Raw genomic sequence first — 12,111 nt, forward strand, 5'->3', positions numbered from 1 at the left:
CACAATTACTATCCATTTTGCTGATGAAGAAACAAACTTAGAGATATGAAATAATTTATCTAAAATCACATTAAGACACATGGGGGGGCAGCTAGGTGGCGCAGTAGACAAAGTACTGGCCCTGTATTCAGGAGGACTCAGACACTCGACACTTACTGTGTGACCCTGGGCATGTCCTAAACCCTCAAACCATTCCAAGAATTAGAGGTGCGTTTGGGTTTTACAATAAGGCTCAAATGCACCCCTCTCCCCCGGGGCCATTTTGCCTCCACTCTAAGGCGCTCCGTATATAAACGGAGCGGTTTGTTTGCCCGCGGGCAGGGACTCAGAGCCCGGCCGGGCGCTGGTCAAAGCTGACTGCCCCGCATGGGGAGGTCATCGCCTCGGCCCCTTCAACGTACTGAGAAGGAAAGGGGAGGCCCAGGGAGGGCCCACGCCTGGCACAACGGGAGGCACTAATGTTGTTGGTCTATGCATTATGGAGACGACTCGTCCTGGGTCACCCAATAATCTGGATTCCTTGTCTCCTGACTTTAAATGCCGGGCGCCTCCTGCTCTGGGGGTGCAGAGGGAGCCCCTGCCCCACCCCCGCCCCCGGCCGGGGCCGACGCCTGCGCCCGCCGAGTCCGAGAGGCGCTGGGCTCATACTCAACCTCTGGGAAGCGCCCACGAGCCGGGGCAACAAATGAGCAACAGGAAGGATCCGCTGAAGGGAGTCCTTCGGGCCTGGAAAACCGTCCCCATCCCGGGCCTCACTCCCAGCTTCACAGCCCGTAGGGAAGCGACTGCCCCGAGGCCTGCCCGGGGCATTCTGGGAGAGGAGCCGTTATTGGGCATGCGCAAAAAGGAATACACCTGTGGCCCCCCCTCCCCCGCTGTTTTTTTAATTGATGGCTTGGGAAGTGGAAAGGCTGGGGATGTAGAGTGTGTTCCAAGTTTGTTGTGGTGGTTGTGGTAGTGGTAGGGGTGGTGGTGGTAGTAAGACTCATCTTCATGAGTTCAAATCCAGCCTTAGACACTTAAGCTGTGCGACCCTGGGGCAAGTCACTTCACCCTATTTGCCTTAGTTCCTCATCTGTAAAATGAATTAGGGAAGGAAATGGCAAACCCCTCCAGTATTTCCAAAATAAAGGCAGATTTGAATACTGTCTCTCAAGGCAACCACAGATGGGAGGGGAGAGGAAAAGAGGGGGAAAGAGGAAGATAGAAAGGGAGGAGGAAGAGGAGGAGGAAGGAAGGAGGAAAGAAAATAGAATGGGTTGGTTGAAGACCACACATACTAATAGGTAGAGGCTTTTATATGTCACTTTAAGGTTTGGAAAGCCCTTTACATAGGTCATCTCATTGTCCTAAGATGCCCAGGAGGTTAGTTTCTATTATTATCATCCTGTTTTACAGACCAGGAAACTGAAAGGCAAAACAGAGAGTAAGTGATTTGCCCAGTCACACTGATACATATTTGTTTTTTTTTTTCTTTTTGCCTTCTAATTGAGTGGGGAGGAGTAGGAGGCAAGGAGAAAATTTGAAGCTAAAAAAAATTTTAAGTCTCTGTGCTTTTAAAAAATTAATTTTTTAAAAGAAAATAACAAAAGGGGTAAGAGGTGAAGAAGAGAACAGTCCAGACAGCTAGAAAGTACCAAAATTTTGATTTGAACTCAAGACCAGGGCTTTCTATCCAGTACAACCACCTAGCTTGCCTATAATAAGTCTGCACTTAAACAAAAGCTGGTTGGAATGGTTAATAAATTGCACAGGAATGGTTTCATGGCAATGTCAGGATTCAAAAAGATCGAAATATGAGAGATCGAATGTTACAGTCCTAAAAGTTGCTCCAAAAAATCAATTTAAGGAATATAAGATAGAGAAGGCATGGACATGATAAATGTCTCAAGTATTTTTTTTTTCTGGCATAGAATTTAAAACTAGAAGGGATATTGGAGATCATAGTCCAATGCCTGCCTTTTAAAAATGAGGAAACTGAAGGGCCCAGAGAAATTAGGAGAATAAATTATTTATTTAAATTATTTAAGTTCACCAGGGAATTCAAACCAGGAATGGAACTCAGGTCTTCTGATTACAAATTCTACACTTTTACTACTGTATTATGTTGCTTTCTTTGAATAGGAGCTTCAATACATTCCCCTTCCCCTCACTCCTTCCAAACTTCCCTATCACTGTCAAGGGCACCTACATCTTCCTGGTCCCCAGGCTTACAACTTAGATGTCATCCCCAACTCTTCACTATCTCTCACTCTTACATGCAATCTATTGCCAAGATCTGTCCATTTCACCTTTGCAACAGTTCTCAATTTATTTCCCTTCTCAACTCTGATACTGCCCATCACCCTGGTGCAGGTCTTCATCACCTCATGGCTGGACTACTGCAATAGTTTTCTGGTGGGTCCACCTGCCACAGTTCTCTCCTCTACTACATTCTCCAATACACTACCAATGATTTTTCTAAAGTGCCTGTCAAACTATGTCACCCCTTGACTCGATACACTCTAGTAGCTCTCTATCACCTCCAGGATCAAATACAAAATCATCTAGTTTGTGGACACTCAAACATAGCTTTCCAGTCAGCTTGCACTTTACACACCTCTACATACACTTCAATCCACTGACACTGAGCTCCTTGCTGTTCTAGGATAGACAGTCTCTCAACTCTGAGCATTTTCTCTGACTGTCCATCATGCCTGGAAATGCTTTCTTTCTTCATCTCTGTCTCCTAACCTCCCTGGATTCCTTCAAGTCCCAACTAAAATCCTATTTCTCAGAAACCTGTCCCAAGCCCTCTTAATTCTAGTGCCTCCCCTCTGTAAATTATTTCCTTTTTGATCTGTATATAGCTTGTTTGCGCATATCTGCACATTCTCTCCCCCCAATCCCTGGAGGGCAGGGGCTATCTTTTGCATATCTTTGTGCTCCCCATTGCTTAGCACACGTGTCTGACACATAAGAGCTACAATAAATGCTTATTGACTGACTATACCTACCATGTAGAAGGAAGATTTGAATTGTTCTGATTGTCTCTAGATGGCCAAAGTATGAGCAATGAGTAGAAATTTCAGAGAGGCATATTTAGGCTTCATATAGGAAAAATTTTCTAACAATTGTAACTGAGTTATAAATTGGGGGAAATGTCATCAAATATCTCGGATAAAGATCTGATACCAAAAGTATACAGGGATATTAATGTAAATGTATGCATATAAAACCCATTTCTCAATGGTGGCCAAAAAATATGAACAAAGAGTTCTCGAAGAATTGCAAACCATTAACAAACATCGCTAAAACAAATGTAAAGAGAAACAACTCCAGGATTTTACCTCATATTCAACAAGTTGGTAAAGATTATACAGAAGAGGAACTGAGGTAAACAGGGTTAAATGACTTGCCCAGAGTCACATAGCTAGTAAGCATTTGAGGCTAAATCTAAACTTAGGAAGATGAGTCTTCCTTTATTCTATGTCCGACATTCTATCCACTGTGCTACCTAGCAATGACTACAATAATTCAAAGTGGAAAAACAAAATAAATAAAATTGAATGCTTAGTGATTATAAATACCAAACAGCACTGGGGAAGAGTTGAGAATATGTACCTTCCTCCTTTATTTGCAGAAGTGGGGTTATGGGTGTGGAATATAGATGCAGTTAGGTCACATAGCAGATGAAAATTTTATCATTTTTAAAGGTCCTGTGCCTATGCGTTGTAGAGTTTTAGCAAAAATCAACCTTTGGGGCAGCTAGGTGCCACAGTGGATTGAGCACTGGCCCTGGAATCAGGAGGGCTGAGTTCAAATCTAGCCTCGGGCACTTAATACTTACTAGCTGTGTGACCCTGGGCAAGTCTCTTAACCCCAATTGCCTCACAAAAACAAAACAAAAAAAATAATAATCAACCTTTTACTTTGTCGAAAGATTTTTCTACATGTATTCATATAACCATTGTGGCTGTGGGTATTCTTTTTTCTAATGTGATTACTTAATTTGTGTTTTTAATGTTAATATATCTTTGTGTGCCTGGTACAAATCTAAAATTTGAATAGTTAATCATTTTTTCTATATTGCTGTGATTTTTTTGCCAAGATTTTATTTAACATATCTGAAATTGATATTCATTAGTGATGTTGATCCTGGTATGTAATTCCTTTCTTTGCTCTGTTTTTACCTGGTTTAATTATTAGATCAATATTTCTCACAAAAGTATTTCAGTAGAGTGTTTTCCTTTTTAATTATTTGGAATAATATGTACAGTTATAGGTATAATTGTTCTTTAAATGTTTGTTAGATTTCTCCCTATAAATACATCTAGACTAGGATTTTTTTTTTCCCTTTTTGGGAGTTACTTTACAGCTAGCTCAATTCCTTTCAGTTGGTCGGGTTAATAAGTATATATTAGATGTCTACCATGTTCCAGAATAAATTGGAGATACTCAATAGAGGGAAAGCACTAGCATTAAGGAGGAATCAGGAAACGCTTGTCATAGAAGATGAAATTTTTTGCCAGGATGTGAAAAAAACCAAGGAATCCAGGAATGGGATATGAGGAGGGAGAAGATTCCAGGCATGGGCTGCAGCCAGTGAAAATGCCCAGTCAGGAGACACAGCATCTTGTGTGGAGAACAGCAAGGAGACTAACCAATGTCACTGGCTCAAAGAGTACATGGAGGAGAGAAGAAGGTATAAAAAAAGACTAGATGGGTAGGAAGGGGCCAGGTTTTGAAGAACTTCTAATGCCAAATATAGTATTTTATAATTGATCCTGGATGTGATCAGGGAATCACTGGAGTTTGTTGAATGGGGCAGGGTGACATGACCATACTTCTGCTTTAGGGAAGATCAATTTGGCAGCTAAGTAGAGGCACCAGTTATAGAAGGCCTTTTCAAGGAATTTAGGCCCCCAAAAGGAGTAGAGATATGACAGTGGCTAGCAGGGATGGCTAGATCAAATCAGGGTTTGGGAATTTGGGGTTTTTTGAGAATGTTGTGACATGGACATGTTTGTAGGGAGTAGAGAAGCAGCCAGTAGTTGGAGAGAAAATGAAGACTGATAAGTTTAGGTGATAAAGGAGGAAGTCTGCTGCAGAAAATGGGATGGAATAGGATTACTTGTACAGGGTGAGCCAAAAAGTCACAAAGGGGTCGTGATGTTTTAATAACTTTTTGAAACTTATTTTTTCTTCACTTTTCACCATTTATGAAATTTGATTTAACATGTAAATTCATTTCCTTTATATACTTATATGATGCTATGGTATTATAAAGCAAAACCAAAAAATAAATCAGTTATTAAATGTTTGTGCCTTTTAGCCCACACTGTAGATATAGAAGGGGTTGTCTTAATAGGGGAAGGGTTATCCATTTATGTGTTTGTTTATTCTTTGTCCTTCATTCTCAAAGAGTACCATGACATCAAAGTGATGACATGACTTGACAATGAATTGGATTTAAGTGAGACAGGGCTGTGCAAAGTCATCAGCCTCACTCCCTCCTCCAGAGCCATCTGGGTCCAGTGGCAAGATATAGATAAGGACAACAGGAGATGGCACAGATGCAGTGGGAGACCCTGTCCTAAGCTAAGGTCTTTCCCAGGTCTCAGTTTGTCTGAGGTAAGGACCATTCAGTGATTAAGGCTAGGTAAAAAAATGAGGCAAATAATGGCCTCTTTTGCCTAGTCAAAAAAATCAGCTGAGAGGGGAAAACCCTCAGAGTTTCTGGACAAAAAAGAAACAATTGCTATTTACACTCACTCTGAGCCATCAGAGCCTAACAGTGACCAAGTAAGGCCTGGGATTGTTGGCCAATCAATGAGAGCCAGAGTGATTTATATAAGACAAGAACGAAGAAGGCAATATTGCGGCAAAAGGAATCTGTGTGTTGTATGAGGAGGGAAGAAAGTGAATTCTTGGCAAATGGCCTCAATTTTTTCAGTAAAATATGAAACAAGGCTCTCAACTGAGAGGGTTAAGGAAACAAGGATAAAGCCTCAAGAACAGGATCAAAGACTGAGATCTATTACTTATCTCTATGGAAACTACCTTTTGGGGGTGAGGGGGAGAGTGGGGAGAACAGCAACAACTGAGTCCCTGATATAAAAATCTCTCTGAAAGTGAGCATTGGAACAAATCTATATTTGGAGTATACAAAAATTATTAGAATTCCCTTAGTTTCCAGAGGAACTTTATTAAAACTTGGCCTAAAACATAAAAGGTCCTTTGTGGTGACAGTTACTACCTTGCTTGATAGGCAAATAGAAATTACTGAGGACAATAAAGCACAAATCAACCAGGCTTCTCCTGAGACATTTGAGAATTTATGGTCCCTCCAGAGACATCATTATCTGCAAAGATTCCCTGAGACTTCCTTCTTCGCATCCTCTATATCTTGACTGAGGCTCAAGGAGTGAGCTATCAGGCTGATTTGCTTTGTGCAAATGGAATTAGGAGAATCCTGTTGAAAACCAGGAAGCAGGGAGTTAATTAATCTAGACCTGACTGACTTATCAATAAAGACATAAAACTTAACTGTCCCAGTGACTGCAGAACCCACACCCACCCCACCAAAATGTGGCTCAATGGCTTAAATACCCTCCTTCCCCAAGTGTGGGTTGAAACTCTATTAAGAGGTTCCCAAGCAATGCATGTAGTCAGTTGCTGATCAGAATAAAAAGAGTGCTTGTCTTGCTGGACCATACTTCACTCTGTTTATGTTTCTGTAGGGGGTAGGTTTCTGGTTTTGATAGGCATTATGGCCCAATTGCTGCCATTCATGCTTGTTTTTTTCTAGGTGGAGTCCATTGTGTCTCTAGTCATCAAAATCTGAGGTCTGATCGATGGTACATGGCCACTCAGACTTTGAGGCCAGGGCCTAAAGAGACCTGTGTTCATGGCTGATGGTGTTGCTTACTGACACCTGATCCTATATATATATTATATATAATATATATATATATATATATATATATATATATATATATATATATATATATATGAGGTTTGAATGAACCTCCTTTTGCTCTATAGCCATAAGTCCTTTGTGTCATCTTAACGCATATCTTAATGCAAACCAAAACTTGGATTGGCTTGTCCATCAGGCCAGGTGCACTCTTGTATTGATAATATATTGGGGCCTTGCTGACCACCCCATTCATAGCTCCAAAAATCTTTTTGTTCTCCTTTAGACTTGATCAGCATAGGAAATACAATAAGGAGAGCTGATAAGCCCATAGTAAACAAGTCTATCCTCACAGCAGGGTGGGTGTATGCCTATCTCCCCATGTCTGGAATGCCCTTCCTCCTTATCTCCTTGCTTCCTTCAAGTCTTAGCTAAAAATCCTCCCTTCTGCAAGAAGCCTTTTTCCCAGTCTTTCTTAATCTTAGTGCTTTTTTCTCTTATATTAATCCCCAATTTATCCTGTTTTATCTCTTATTTGTACATATTTGTTTGAATGTTATTTCTCCCATTTAGTCTATGAGATCCTTGAAAGTAGGGACTGTTTTTTGACTTTCTTTCTATTTTCACCTCTAGCACAGTGCCTGGCACATAGGAGAAGGGGAAAGGGAATAGGCACAGATGGCATGGGTGGATAGAGTGCCAGGCCTAGAGTCAGGAAGACTCCCTCTCCCTGAGTTCAAATCCAGCCTCAGACACTTACAAGCTGTGGTGACCCTGAGCAAGTCACTATCCCTGTTTTCCTCAGTTCTTCATCTGTAAAATGAGATAGAGAAGGAAATGACCAACCATTCCAGTAATCTCTGCCAAGAAAACCCCAATTGGGGCCACAGAGAGTTGAAACAACTGAAAGCAGCAACAACAATAACAATAGTCCCTGCTAGGGTGCTTTACAAATATGATCTTGTTTGATCTTCACAACAACCCTGAAGGGGAAAGGCTGTTTGTTCCCATTTTATGGTTGAAGAAACTGATGGTAAACAAAGGTTAAGGGATTTGCCCAGGGTCACAAAGTTAGAAGTTTCTGGGGCAGGATTTAAACTCAGTTCTTCCTAACTCCAGGTATCCAGGTGCTTAATAAATGCTGCAGGCTCACTGAAGAAAACTGACTTCTGCCTTATGATCACATCTTCAGCCTTCGAAGATCCTTGTAGTATCAGTGTTGAAGTAAGATACTCCTAAGACTTTTAGCCAATCAGCATCAAAGTGTGAAATGTATACAGGATGAAGTTCAAGTTTGTAAGGTAAGAAACTCGGAGCTCTGGAAAAGGAGCCTGGAAGATTCATTATTGTATTAATGCTGGATAATAAAGAGACTCTTTCTTGTAATCATGAAGTAGAAGAGATTGAAGTTATCTCCTCCTTGCTACTGAGGAAGCCTGATTCTATGAAGAAAATAAAGATAAAATAGTTCTAGCTGAATAGGAATGAAAAAGGATGATAAAAGGAAGATTTGGGGGTGAACTTCAAGTTCAAGATATGATACATAAGGAATCCTTTGCCACTGGAAGATTGCTATGAGTAATCGACACAAAGACTCACACAAAGTCCTCCCCTACAGACACCAATCTACAAAAGACCCACCCAGATAATTCATCTTTGTATATTACCTAGTATCATCAAACAAGTCCAGGACAAATCTGAGATAAAGTTTAGAGCCATTTGGGAGGAACGGGTTAGTTTCAGGGCATGTACACACAGATAAAATCAGAAAGGCTTAAATAGATAGGGAACAGGTAGTTTCCTCCCTGAGGAAAACCTAAGAATTTCAGAACCACCAGAACAATAGCCTATAGAAGTCAAACTCTTGGCTTACCAGTTTCCAAATTAAAATATAATTGAAAAATGTTTACAAAAATGAGTAACATACAATACAATACAATGTGAATTTGCTGTTTTCCTAAATCAATATGCAGCCCAGGGATCCATTTCTATTTAAGTTGACATCACTCATCTACAGGAGGTCCTGGTCCATTCTTGGTTCCTAGCCTAGTATGTTTGAATGAGTACAATTAAAAAAAATTCTGAAAGACATGAAAGTAGAGCAGAGATCAGCGTCATTTATCTGTGAACACTTCTGTTATAGTGGGTAAATGGGTACGGGTTGGGGTTGGGGTTCTTGGGAATTCCTCTTTAAAGAATTACACCCTCTTGCACACAAAACTTAGTTAGAACAAGGTGATAGTTTATTTAGGAGCAAGGGAATGGTGGGGGGAGGGAAACCATGAAAGAAATCCTTAGACTTTTCATGGGGAGATTTGGCACAAAGCACATGGCTCAGAGGTACCAAATCTCCTCGACACAGGAGACCGGAAGGTAGCTTTTATAGATGACTGATGGGGGTGGACCATCTGCCTGTGGAAAGTTCCTTTAGTGAGAGAGGACCAATCCCCCACTGTGGTAGCTGGGGGATTGGGTGAGCAGTGGAGGACCATCCCCACTGGTAGTGACTAGAGGAATTGGGTGAGGGGTGGCTACGGATCCCTCTTCAGAACAACAAAGGCCGAAGCCACACCCAAACTTATCTCCCCAGATAAGGGAGACCGGAATGAAGGGATAGGAATCCCAAGCTAGCTCAGTCTGATTTGGTTCCTCTAGGCCTTATCTGTCCTCTGGTTTAGTTTCTCAAGGAGAAGATTCCTCGGTGTGCCCCAGAGAATTCTGGGGTGCTCTGCGCCCATGACCTACTTCCATTTTCCAACAATTACATACAGAGTCAGAGGAAATGAGCATCCACAAAACTTGAATCTGACATCCAATCCAGGATCTATGATAGGATTGGTTTTTCACTGAGGTTCAAGGAAGAAAGAACTTTCACTCCATAATCAAATACCACCAACAGAACCACAACTACCAGGAAATAGTTTTCTAATTACTAATTATAGACAGGGTTTTATATACCACTTTAAGGTTTATAAAGCATTTTACAAATATTGTTTTATTGACCCCCCACAACCACCCTGGGAAATAGGTAAGATCATTTTCCCCATTTTATAGAAGAGAAAACTGAGGAAAACAAGTCAAATAATTTTTCTCAGGGGCACACAGTGTTTCAGGCAGAATTTGAACTCAGGTTCTAGCACTCTACCACCTAGCCTGAGGTTCATGGGGAAATTTATGTTTGAGTAGAAATGGGTTTTCATATACCTTGTTTGTAACACAAAGAAGTCAATTGCTGATTTACTTTCTGAAGGGAAACAATAGGCTTGAGCTGACTAAAACTCTCTCCACAAATAACCCCATTTAAATGATTTCTACCAGGTGTTGGTTTTCTAATGAACACATGCCTTCAAGCTTGAATAAAGCCTTTTCCTGAACCTTGCCTTATGGATATGGTTTCTCTGGAGAGAATATTCTGATGAACACTGGCTGGTATATTCTCCGCTGAAAGTCTTTGTCTTTGTCATCACATTTATATGTTTTCTTCTGTATATATCTCTGATGTCTATGCAGAAATGTGGCTGCCTCAATACTTTTCCCTTCTAATCATATATAGAGGATTTCCATCCAGTGTGGCTCCTCAAATGCTTAGTAAAAATACAGACACTTGCCTGAATCATCTCCCACACTCATCACATTTATTGGGTATCCATCCTGTGTGGATTCCCTGATACACTAAGGTGGATGCTCCATTTTCTGCTAAACCCTGAGGGGTCACTGAATCCTCTTTTATACTGATTACATCCAGGAGATCTCTTCCTGTTTACACTCTCTGATGAATATTGAGATATTCCTCCTAAGAAACTGTTCACCAACCTGATCACAGACATAAGATTTCCCTCTGTGGACTCTGAAAGAATCTTGAGATTTATTTTCCAAGGAGCTCTTGCAAATGCATATCACATGTATGGTGTTTCTTTCCTGAGTGGATTCTCTGATGAATATGAAAGAGATTTTCTCAAAAACCAAAACAAAACATTGGCTAGAGGTGAAACTTTTGAGTCTTTCTCACATCGAATTTTTCTGGTGGGTGAGAGGAATAATGTGTCCTCCTCAGTAGGTAGGATACATTATACAAGTCCCAGGGACTTCTGCTCCCCCATCTCTCACCATTCTTCCTTTTCCTGCTGAGTTAACAGTTAACCCATAAAGGATGTTCCTCTCAGATATGAACAAAGTACATTATTCAAGCCCTAGAGGCTTAGTCCCCCCTTCCCCAAAATTTTCCTTCCTTCCCCTGCGGAGTTAGCAGAGTTTTCTGAAGTTAGATATAACAAAGAATAGTAAAAATCTCAGGGTCTGGTTGTCCCATGGGATGGGAAAGGAGTGATGTCACATCTGGGGGAGGAGGAGTCTACATGTTTAGAAGTGTCACAAAGAATGTGAACTGGATGGGGGAGGGACCTTGCATTATATCTAGGATAAAAAGAAAAGTTTGCTGTGGCAAAGTATGCCACTCTCCTAGAGTTGTGTGCCCTTTCTTGCAAGATCATAATAAAATGGCCTTCCTTCTTTGCACTGGACCAGGTCACGCCTCAGGTTTATCTGTTTCTAACAGTGGTGACATATGATTTTCTTTTTTCCCCTGGGCAATGCAGGGTTAACTGTCTTGCCCAGGTCACACAGCTAGTAAGTGTCAAGTGTCTGAAGCCGGATTTGAACTCAGGTCCTCCTGAATCCAAGGCCAGTGCTTATTCCATTGCGTCATCATAGCTGCCCCCAACATATGATTTTCAAATCAATGTTTTCTTATACTCTACAAAATTTCCAGATAGCAATTTGGATGGGTTGTTTTAACATTATACCATGGAGAGTTTTGTTCCTCCAAGTCAGACAAATGTTGACCAAAGAACACTCCTTTTTTTCCATTAAAGTATTTATTATTTTCCAGTTACATGTAGAGATAGTTTGCAAGATTTGTTTTTATAAGATTTCTAGTTTCAATTTTATATCCCTCTCCCCTCCCCAAGACAGCAAGCAATCCAATATAGGTTATATGTGTACAATCACGTTAAACATATTTCTGCATTAGACATGCTGTGCAAGAAGAATCAGAGCAAAAAGGAAAAACCTCAAAAAAACAAAAACAAAAACAAAATAGAGATAGTATTGTTCAATCTGCATCTAGATTCCATAGTTCTTTTTTCCCCCCCTGGCTTTGAGAGCATTTTCCACCATGAGTCCTTTGGAACTATCTTGGACCATTGTATTGCTGA

The sequence above is a fragment of the Dromiciops gliroides genome, chromosome 2, assembly GCF_019393635.1.
Source record: "Dromiciops gliroides isolate mDroGli1 chromosome 2, mDroGli1.pri, whole genome shotgun sequence".
Taxonomy (NCBI): Eukaryota; Metazoa; Chordata; class Mammalia; order Microbiotheria; family Microbiotheriidae; genus Dromiciops; species Dromiciops gliroides.